We start from the raw sequence: 12,150 nt of genomic DNA on the forward strand, positions 1-12,150 counted from the left end.
GGGGTTATACTGTGTCCAGTGATGACCCTTGGGGCGCAATCTTAGCTCATCCAATGCTGCTCGCGGCGTCCAGCAACTCAGATATTTCTTTTTCATTTGATGGGGTCGGAGTATTCAGCTATATTATTCCTGTACTTTTAAGTAAGATTGTCCCATTTTTTTCGACAGTTTCCTAGGGAAAACTGTCGTCAGTTACATTCTTCATTTTCCTAGGAAAACTGTCGTCAGTTACATTCTTCATTTTCCTAGGTAAACTGTCGTCAGTTACATTCTTCATTTTCCTAGGAAAACTGTCGTCAGTTACATTCTTCATTTTCCTAGGAAAACTGTCGTCAGTTACATTCTTCATTTTCCTTAAGAATTCAAAAATAGTTTCAATAAACAAAAGACTGCTGTAACAATCGGGAGTTTCAATGTGAATTAATTTTAGTAGTGATGCAAGCGTATAAGATACCCTCAAAAGACAATCACAGCGGTTAAAATGCATCCCACATAATGAGAAATCCAGGTGATATGAAAGCAACTTTCCGTCAATTCGTGAATATATCCTAACAAACATTTTTCTACTGAAGGGTATATGAAAAGTACATAAAAATATTTAGTGGAAAAAAAACGGTATGAGAAGACTGTGTTATGAAAATATGAAATATGATATGTGGCATGAAAAATATTATAAAATGCTAAATACTATAGACATTTGACTACTGAAAAAAAAAATTTGACATTTTCAAGTTATAAAAAAAAAAAAAAATCGTACACATAGTTAAATTGCATATCATCTAGAATCGAAATTAATTTTTTTTATTTCAACGCATTACTGAAAGATTAGGAAATATATAAATTAATAATATTTTTAAAATAAATATTATAATATTTAATAACTGAAGCCATACAGAGCAACTACAGCCGTCGTTTGCTTACATATTACAAAAACTGGAAGACTACAGCCCTATTAGGTTAGGAAGAATTCAAGAATACACACTGGATAAAGCATGCGCCACAAGTTTAATGGAAAAACAAATTTATAATAGTACAACAACGCTGTTGAAAGTACATAAATAATCCATGTATGCAATCCAAAAACTGTCATTTTTCTGAATATACATAAATAATTTTTTTAAGTTATTTCTTTTATCACACTTACAAATGCATACCTGAAATTACCCAATATTATAGGATAAACTTACTCGGCTACTCAGAAGTAGTCCGTAGTACGCAAATTATCCTGAGGATTCAATTCTCCAGCACCTTAAAGCATTTACAAAAAAAGGAGCTTGCATTAAAAAAATTGTTTGGTATTTTTAGAATATGTAATCTATATTATCAAAATCGAAGTATGAATCGGAATATGCTTAGTTAAGGGTGAGATAAACATGAAGCTCTTTATCTTCAATGTATACAATGCTCAAAATCCAATCGATGCATGTGAGTGTTAAACAACTAATTATCTGATAAATCATGCTCATAACACTGCAAGATGAGATAAATTCTTCTAACACGATCGTACGAGAGGGAAATAAAACAGGGGGGAAAGAAGGGGGAGAAACCCATACATTTAATGAAAATTTTATAGAATTACGTTTAAATTAATATTGTATCTTAATACTTTTGATTAAAAGGTTGCAAATTTTGATATACAATATCATATAGTAATATATAGAATCATATTCTTGCACTTTCTTGTTGATGCAAGGGAGAAGGGGCAATTTGCAGGGATTCTTCTTCTTGCGTACAGCCGACCACCCCGGGGAAGAAGGGAAAGTCATGCGTAAGAATGAAATTTCTTCCTTTCGGAATAAAACACTGGTACTGAATCATTGTCAGTAAAAGACAATGAATCATTTATCAGTTCTAGAAATTTTCTCCAACGCTCTGGACTGTCAGATCTTAAGATTTCTCTTTTCAAGCTTGTGATGGGCTGCGGGAGTTTGAGTAGGTTTCCTTTTTACTGATATGAAGTTATGTCATTCTGATTTTATTTCTCATTCTTGTTTCGGTCTTTAAATTTTTAAGAAAATAGCCAAAGGGTCTCAGCTATATCCTATATGTGAAATATGCTGCTCAGTGCCCATAACGGGTAATGTAATATTTGCATATATCAACCTGCGGACGCTGTACTTTACATTACTTGCAAATACATAAAATATACATATCATATTCGAATACATATATTTTAACATGCTGATATTTTTAAGACGGCATACTCTATCTAAATTGCATGATTTTTTAAGGCAAAACACGGTTGTATTAATAACATAATCAGGCATTCGTATGTGGTAATAAAATCTTTTTGATATGGTAATTTTTAGAATGGCATTTTTCATATTTTCTGTAGACCGAGTTATAAAAAAAATCACTGAATGAAAAAAGCAAAGAAAAAAAAACTAGTATAAAAACATACATTCCTTCTATAAATTGCGCAATAAAATCGCTACTCATAGAATAAAATAGATGATATGATCATGCCAGAAAAAGATAAGACAGACGAATCAATCAAATAATATTTTATGATGTTCCGGTCTAGAGGTTTGAAATTGAAGAGTTTGTTTTTTCACTTTTAGTGGAAGGATTCAGAGCTTTCATTTTTGCTTCGAAATTGTTATTCGTGATTTATAGATTAAACAAACAAATTGACGAGTTTTAGAGCCAAATATATTTTTCTGTAGATGATCCGTTACATTTTAATTTCTGTAAACTCATATTTCTCACGTAAAATATGCGTTATCTGTTTTTGTACTTGCTGTTTAAATTCGTTTACGCTATAATAAACTTTGATCCAAATGTTACCTTACGAAATTTTTACAACCAAAGCCTGAACATCATTTTTCTTGCGAAACTTTAGAAATTACTCGATCTTTCTGTTGACTTTAAAAAGAAATATATGATCAACTATGCATAAGATGAAACTTTTGACACGAAAGGAGAAGAAATGTAATAAAATCACCATTAACGTTAAATACAGGCATAAATTACTAAACTATGATATTTTTATGATGTAATTACTCCCTATGGAAATTAGAATTTTTTAACTCGAATTATATATATATAATTAATATAAATTCATCTTTAGTCACTTCCTTTGCTTTGAACAATTTTCAACGTCAAATTAAATTCTTAAGCTCGGAAAAACCTTTTTACCTATGGCTATGATTACCAAGTAACTATGATTAATCCAGCAAATAGTTTCTACAAAAAAATGAAAACAACTGAGCATTATTCTCGATTACCTATGGCGGTATATATTATATTATATATATATATATTGCAAGGGATTCCTCCATTGGAAAAATACCTATGATTACCAGGCTATGTAAGTATGATTAATTCTCCAAATAATTTCTACCAGCATTGAAAACAACTGATTACCGAAGAATCTCGATTACCGATGGCGGTATTTTCCTTGCAAGAAATTTACCATTAGAAAAATTGTGAAAGAAACCATTAGAAAAATACAAAAAAGAGGTCAATTAATAAAGTTAAAAATTTGTCACTGAAAATTGTTTTGACAGGAGAAATTAATGTATCAATTCCGCGCGTAAATAAAAACCACGAGAATGACAGAAAAAAAAAGATGAAATATTAAACTCATTTTTGTACTCTCATAGAAATAATTACTACGGCACATTTCTTAATTTTTCCCGGAGTTTCGGAAGATTATTTTGACACTAATAGCAAAAAATATACTCTTCCCAAATCCCGGTGGAAATTATGAAACATGCGGTATATCAATTTACTCATAATTAACTAAACTGCAACTAAAATCTAATATTTTTTGTACGCAATTCTAATTTCTTATCTTGAATAAAGGTATTAAAATAGATTTTATATTCATACATGGTATTTTTGTTAACGGTGTTAATTTCGCTAAATCAAATTACGAAGTCAAAACAGATTTTTCTGTAATCCTTAATTGGATTATTTTGAGGGAAAACTTCTATTTTACAGTATTAATTAACACGGGTCTTTTTCATCTGTTTGCAGCCAGAAAATTTAATCTTAACAATTCTTCGCATGATTTTCTTCTTTTTTTTGTGAAATAAATTAGGGTCATATAATTCATGCTCTAGATTAAAGGGAAATGTTTTTAAAAATCCTAGTATAAATATATAATATAAAATAATTTAAAAACAATATGATGGAAACATACATCATCGGGCAAATTTACATGCTTAACATGCAGTATAAAATCATGCATCAGTATCAAAGCAGTATCTTTACATGCAGTATAAAATCTTCAATGTCTCTCTTCTAAATTTCTCCACTCATTATCGCTTTTTATTAACAAAAATACTCAGAGTAGTTGTAAAAAAATATTGAAGAAATCGCATGTTTCTTCCAACCACAACAAACAGCGGAATGACAAGTTCAAACCCTCTATAATTATTGTGACATTTGATTTTTTTTTTTTTTTTTTTGACAGCAAACTTTCTTATTACGCAATAGTCGTGAAAAAGTTGCCAACAACAACCAATTTACAGTACACCTGTTTTGAGTCAATTTTTTTATTCACTAAATGTTATGATAGAAATTTCCATCATGCAAAGAAGGGTTGAGTAAAAGCAATAATATGGGTGATATCCAACTAATTTTAGAATAAATAGCAAATATAAAAGCAAACAAATGCGGCTCAAAATGAACTTTGGGAAATTTAATAAATTTATAAAGTTGAAAATAAGTGCAAAATACTTCTTTATTTAAAATAGACTTTTGTATTTGCTTTAAATCTTCTGATGAATATTGGCGGTCAATTTAAAATTCAACTAATTACTTTTTCCACCCTCCGTTATAAGCATTCTTTCAAAACTAATTTGGAAATAAAGATTTTTTGAAATTTCATCGTGAATTTGCAAGCTAATGTGCTTCAAACTATATTTAAATTAATGTCTTTATTTTTTAAATCTATGAGGGGGCTAATTTTGTACAGATCTGGTAATTTTAAACCTTGACAGATGACGAGAAGGATTGAACCAGCAACACATTCTCAAACTTCCGGACTACAACAATGTAAATAGCAATAATATAGGGATTTAGAAAATCTAGCAAAGTTGGGGGATTTCGACATCTAAAGTTTACATAAGAGTACATAAATACAAAAAACTAACACTTCCATGCGCTTATTGATACGTCTTGCAAATACTTATCGACATTAAATAATCCAAAGTTAATAAAATACAATTTTTGTCTTTTTAAAAATATCAAGGAGGAAATCTTTTTTCAAATTTTGCTTGAAAGGAAAGTGATGAGAATAAAAGAATGCATAAAAAGGAGACGAGAAAAGCATTCATCCAGGAAAGCTAACTTTGAAATCCTCGTTGCCTAGCAACGACGTGTATTTTCTTGCTTTCCAGAAGTCATTGGTTCACAATTGTTTTTTTGCAAGTTTTGCGCTCTCATCTTTGGAATCAATCTTAGAATAGCTTAGTCAGCAATTTCATTTATAGTACCTTTAAATCACCTTCGTTTGCTATCCACTTTTTTCCCCCTGCACATCAATAGTTTTCCTTGTTCTCAAAAAAGATGGCTATCGTCGACTGAGCAATTCCCTTCTTTTTAGCAACATCAGCTTGCTTTTGTCCTTGATCAATTCCTGAAATCAAATGCAGCTTTTTTCAAATACCGGTGTTTTACGTTGCACCTCCGTAGATATAAAGCGTTTGGATAACAAAGACGAACTTCAAGGAAAACGTGGTAAGACCGAAGTTCTAATCGCAAATAAATTAACAAAATCGACTATGCCCAACCCTGAGATAGAGGAGAAAAACATCAGTACACATGTCAATCGCTAGCATCTACCCCCCGCCCCCCGAAACCCCCTACTGCTACAACAAGCTCCGGTTTCTGGGTCTTTCCCCCCGGTTTCCTGTTATCTCACATTTTGTATTATGAAGTGTCGTCTTCCAAAAGGACGGAGTTGGGGTGGAGACGGAATTGTATTTTCTAACATTGAGATTATCGCTGTAAGTAGGTTCAAGATACATCGATTAAGTAAGAACTCTGAAGGGGCGAAAGGTGATATGACAAAGAATTTGCAGTTCATGACATCACAAAGAACACCAAGCTTTTTGCAGTTATTATTATAGATATTGTCCCCTCACGGAACTGAAGCCCCTTTAACCATACAAAAAGAAAAGACGATATAGGTATACAAAGGTTTCATTGTATAGGGAGCAGGCAAAAGCAAATGGATGGTTTTGACCAAATTTGTTCTTCAAATAAAAATTTAAAAAACGAATAGAGCTTCTAAAGCCTATAAAATTGAGAATCGATTATTTCTGGGCGGCGGTAATAAATTTAATAATTATATTTTCACAACTTAGCATGTCATTCTTATATGTTTGTTAAGAACTAACAAGAAAAGTATCCCCTGGGATTTCTCATATAAAACAATGCAATGCTTTTTGCGTTTGGCTTTGTTGTGTAGTGAAAAGGATTCAACATGCTAAAACATGAAGGATACTAAAAGGATGCAACTATGCTAAATTTCATTCATCTTACATTTCAAATAACACGAATTCTAAAATGTAAAAATTCATCCTAAGCTTAATTTTTCAATGATTTCAATATTTTTGCATACTTCCTTTACGAATACATAAAAATTTAAAAATAGTTTATAAAAATACACTTTTATTAGCTTGCTAAATAAGATTTTTTTTTTCCAACTAGGAAATTCTATGGAAAGATTGGAAGAATTTCTATCTTTCCATTTTTTTTTTTTTAATTTTGAGATCTATTGTTTCGCAAAATCACTACCTGGTGGCATTATCTATACAAGCCTAAATGCAATTTCATTAAAGATTAATTAATAATTGAAATCTGAAAATACGATACTAGTGTATCTACAATAACCCATGTAAAAGTAAGATTTATTTACTTAATAAAGAATGAAATCTGATCTCCTGGACGTATATGCCCATTATGTTAATTAGAAAGAGTTGAACTAACTCTTTCATGAATGATGTTTTAATACTATTACACTCAATAAGTAATGAGTTTTATGCAAAGTTGGCTTTTTAGAAAATTCATTACATTTTCATTATTTTAGCATTTGATTGAAATGATCTTCAGTGAACCTTAATGTAAAGCGAGTCAATTTTTAATTAAAAAAATTAAAAACTACTTAATAAACATGCCTTCCAGATAACTGTATTTCAGCATTAATTTTAGAAAAAAAAATGAAATTTTGAGGAATTCAACAAACCTTTGTTGTTTTGAACTAATTATTATTTATTTTGAACAGTTATTGTTCCTAGCATCCAAATTCTACAAATTCCCGTGTCCCACAATATCAAGCACAGATATTTTAAAAAATATCCATTTTCGGGGTAGTATAAGCAAATACATCTGGTAGTTTAATTTAGTAAAATTAGCATTATTTAAAAGGCAACACGACTGATATTTTTTGCAGGGACTTCACAATTTTGATCCCAGTAAAATGAGGAGGGCACCTATTCCAATATTCCCTCTTCAGACTTCTACACCTCACCAGCGTGTGGAAGCTTGGCTCCCAACATCAAATTTGATGAGCTATAAGCCCATATATACAGCTGATCTTTAGGGGCACTGGCTTTCAAATGTTCCTGCAAGTAAGACCTTATTAATAGATCTGTTGAGTTGTTATTTAATTTACTATGCAATATTATTCAACCAGTAGGAGAAGGCAAAATTCGTTAATATTTACATTGGACCGAACAAAACTACAATTTTTGAATACTAGATCATTATTCCAATATTGTGATTTTTAGATCTGACTATGACGCAAAAATTATATTGAATATTCGATTCTATAAAATTTTTGCTGCATTCAGTAATGGAAGAATAGCATTGATACAGTCGAATTTATATATATGATTCAATACGAATATATTTAAAGTAGTTGGGAGCAGTGTTTTTGAGTTTGAAAAGATGGATTCAATAGCTTTGACAACAAAATTTGTGACAACATAACGACAAAATTTGAGATATACCCAATGCCATATTTGTTCATTCAACAGGTTTAAAAAAAAAACGATGTTATCTATCATATTGTTTAGAAACCATTACAAAGATAAAACAACAGAACGTAATTTTACTTTCTATTGAAGGAAAAAAAATATATATATTTCACACACATAAATGGAATTCCTAGTGTTCCCTTTTTTTTTTTTTTTTTTTTTTTTTAATCATACAGCTATTCATATCTTTCCTTAACACTAAGTTAAATAAACACTTTAAAAAAATTATCAGCGTATCAATAAGAGAGTATTTTAATTAGTTTCTATTTTTAGAATTCAATTCATAATTCATTATTACAGATGTTATGGAACTGTGAGACTAATTTTTCCTAAATTCACCAACAAATCTCCTCACTAAATGAAAGAAAATAAAATTCTAAAACAGTGCATAGTCATCGAGTTCATTCTAGTATCTAAAATTTCAAACTCCATAACATTAGGAAATGAGTGAAAAAAATCGATTAAAGTCCAATTCCACAAACATGAAAAGTGGGAAAAATGTATATGCTTCGACTTTCATAACGGAAATCAGAAATTTACGATTTGTAGGTATCTGAATTTTCATTCAGAACACTTTAGAATTTTTGGTTTTCACATCATTGGTTGCAAATGAATGATTTCTTTTGCAATTTCAGGAGTAGGCAATCTAGATGCGAGTGTAGATGGGCCGTCAACTCTGTATATGCTATTTCCGAAAGAATGCGATAATAGAAAAACCAAATACAAATATTGACCATATATTGTATTTTTTAAAAATCTTTGTGTGAATATTAATCATTTAGATAAACAAGATGAAATATATCTACTCACTTTTATATGTTAGACTTAACTTTTAGGACTAATATATATATATATATATATATATGTGTGTGCGTGTGTGTGTGTGTGTGTGTGTGTGTGTGTGTGTGTGTGTAACATTTTTGATTTAAGTAGAATTCAGTGTAAAGACTTGGTATTTTTAATTTCGTTTTAATATCCATTTCGAGAAAGCATGATTATTAACAAGACGCAGCGCGGCACAAACACAGAAGGCAAAAAAAAGGACGAACAAATGATCACTAGTCTTATATAACATAGGATTTCTGACCAGCCGCCAATGTGGTGACCTTTGACACCTTTTCAAGGGTACAGATGATATCACTTTCATTTGATACGTAGAACTTACTGATGGCGCATTATTTTTACAAAGGGATTAATTAAACAGAAAGTGGAATTGGATCACGAAATAGAATATTTTTAGAATGAAGTCACTATGGGCTAAATTAAGATAAAGTTTGGGAAATTAATTTGGATTAAATTAAGAGTTTATAATATCATTCATACGCATTCATTCATTTATATATAAATTTATCCACTGATTTATGTCTAATAATTTACAAGCCGGCACGATTTTTGAATTTTTGCGTATGCGCCAAGTAAATTCAATTATTGCAAGTAACTGTACCTACTGCGCGTATCTATTACGCAAATAAACTTGCAGTCTCCCACTTTGATAATTAGTTCTTTTCCGAACTGTGATCACAGCCTTCCATATACATAGTTATTAAAAGTAATAATGAAAAACAGAAGATATTATAAGTTCTTACAAAATGTTTCCTTTGGGATTCCGGCTATTTTAATCAATAGGTTAAGACTGGGTGAAATCTGTAAGTAACTATTCAAAAAGGCAAGTCTGTTAGAGAAACAAAAGTTATACAATTCCTTATCAAGTCACAGATCTGGGACCGCTTTCAATCTCCCAGGAAGTTTTCCCATTGTTTTTTCCCATGAAGAAGAATACTTTACGCACGAAGCGACACATTAAGACAGGGAAGTAAAGTTTCACTGAGTAATTAGCAGACAGACAGATTAGTTCCTTATGGGGAGTAGAATCCAGGGGAGTTATTGGCGCCCATCAGAAAAAAAAAAAAAATATCCTATCTATCGAAATGGCGATTCAGGTAGTCCTGGTGACATTAAGCTAGAGAACCAGCATTTTAAACGTATTAGCAACGGCAGTTTTGCAGACTTAGAAAACTAAAAACCGGTACTTCAATCAGTAACTTCAAACGAAAATAAATTCGGAAAATAAAACTGAGAAATCGTCTGAATGTAATACATGATGGTCATCAACCGAATATAGATCGTTATATGCCATCGTTAAAAAGAAATTGAAAAGTCCAGATACTAGCAATATTTGTGTAACCAAAAGACCATAAAGATGAATTGTGATAAGGATTATTATCACCATTAGGGTATAATTACTAGTGTTAATCACTTTGAGATAAGATAAATTACCTTTTATGTGTTTTAACCTTGTCCTACGCTGATAAAGACAACCAAAAGCATTTTAGATCTATTAATCTCAATTATTTGATAATTTCGACAAAATTATTTTGCTAAATCGCAATTTATTAAGTTAAAAATGTAGGTAATATGTTTAATAGTACAAGCAGATTTCATTTTATAATGATTTTAATCTTACATATTTCTGTATGAAAGCTTGTTAAAAATGCGCTATTAGATAGTTCAAGATTCATATTATCACGATTCACACAATAATGCACAAAGTTATCCAAAGTTGCTTGCACAAATTCAAATATATGCCATACATACAAGTTCCATCCTTCTCAAAACGCATATCTATCCTATTAATAAAACTGACAAAGGTTTTAAATATTCCATAATTTCAGCTTTCTTTTACGTATTGATACTCATCTTGGATCAACTTAATGTAATTTAAAAGTAAGGTTTTCCGATTTTTAAAAAGAGGAATCGTTCATGAGAATCATCAAATGAAAGAAGACTAACATTACATTAACTCACAGAAACTAACGTTTCTGCCAGAATTATATGAAAACCGACATAGCTCACAAAACAGAATTTTGTGTGTATGTGAATTTTTCTTCTACATCTTTAGATGGTATTTGTGCGTAGCAGCTTGTGACACTCTCTTGGCTTCTCGCGTAAACAAAAAAGAGAATCTAAATGCCTACTAAATAGATGGCGGAACTCGGCTCTTTCGTGATAGTAGACCATTCGTGTCCTTTACATTGTATCTCTGGTTTCCAAGTGTGCTCGCCATTTCCAGAATTTCTTGCAAAACTATATCTTTCTCATATGTACAAATAATGTTAAACTGCCAACTTATTAACGTTGTTAATAATAACGATTTATTTCATTTATATCTGGATGCCCCTTTTGACACTTTCAGAGGAAAATTCAGGTTTCGATGTTGATTTGATCGATTTGGTATCTAAAATTAGAGTCTCACTGTGAGACGAAACTCAAATGCCCCGCTAAAAGAAATATCTTAATTGTGAAAACTATTCAACAAATTTCTCCGCCAGACCAGCCAGAGGATGTTTGACTCGCAACAGCAAATTTATTGTGCATCAAACTCGCATAAATGGCAGATCTTAAGTGAAATTGGGTTTGGAATTCATGAGCCCTTAATTCCGTAGACGAGACCAGATTAATATATCTATGGTTTCCGAGATGAATTTTGTCTTTATGTGCCTATGTGTTATATGTCTTTTTCAAAAAATGAGAAAACTGCAGTTTTGAATCTGTTTGCATACTTGATCTATTGGTTAAAGACCTGTCTAAACAAATAGAGAATCGATTAAAGCACTAATTGATAAAATAGAGAATTCTGCACACAACTGAGAGAACGGAACATTGACATCAATTTCTTCAGCCGTTTTTTCAAAATGAATGATGCAATTACTTTCCTAACTTGATGGATTTGATTTTGTTTGGAAAATAGAAACAACAATTCTTCCTATTCCAATATTGACATAAGCTACCATTTAGAGATACGCAGAAATCAGAACAATGCAGTCCTGCGTATCTAATTTTAGCCTACATATTAGATGACAATGCAGCTCTTTTTGTAAAGTTTTATTTTTTTTATTTTGTGAGAAATTTCTGGATATTTTCCTGTCAATAATGTTTACATACTTGTTTCATATAAATCAGTCAATTCATTCTATTTTTTTCTTCGCACGTTGCGTTATTTTCCGTTTGAATATTTCAAATATTTCCAAATGAAATCAAAATTATTCCGAATCCTGCAAAACGGCCAAATTCATTGTGTACAAAATAACGATTATTTTTAAATACTTAAACGAGGTTTAATACTATAAAGTATGTTTTTCAACATAACAAGGTGCGATTA

General features: G+C 30.9%; 1 protein-coding gene across 2 annotated transcripts in view; it reads right to left on the reverse strand.

Annotated features, from left to right (window-relative positions):
- Positions 1 to 12,150, reverse strand: part of LOC129958392 (atrial natriuretic peptide receptor 2-like) — a 96,279-nt gene that overhangs the window by 63,416 nt on the left and 20,713 nt on the right. The window lies entirely within an intron of this gene.

This window comes from Argiope bruennichi, chromosome X1, assembly GCF_947563725.1.
Source record: "Argiope bruennichi chromosome X1, qqArgBrue1.1, whole genome shotgun sequence".
Classification (NCBI taxonomy): domain Eukaryota; kingdom Metazoa; phylum Arthropoda; class Arachnida; order Araneae; family Araneidae; genus Argiope; species Argiope bruennichi.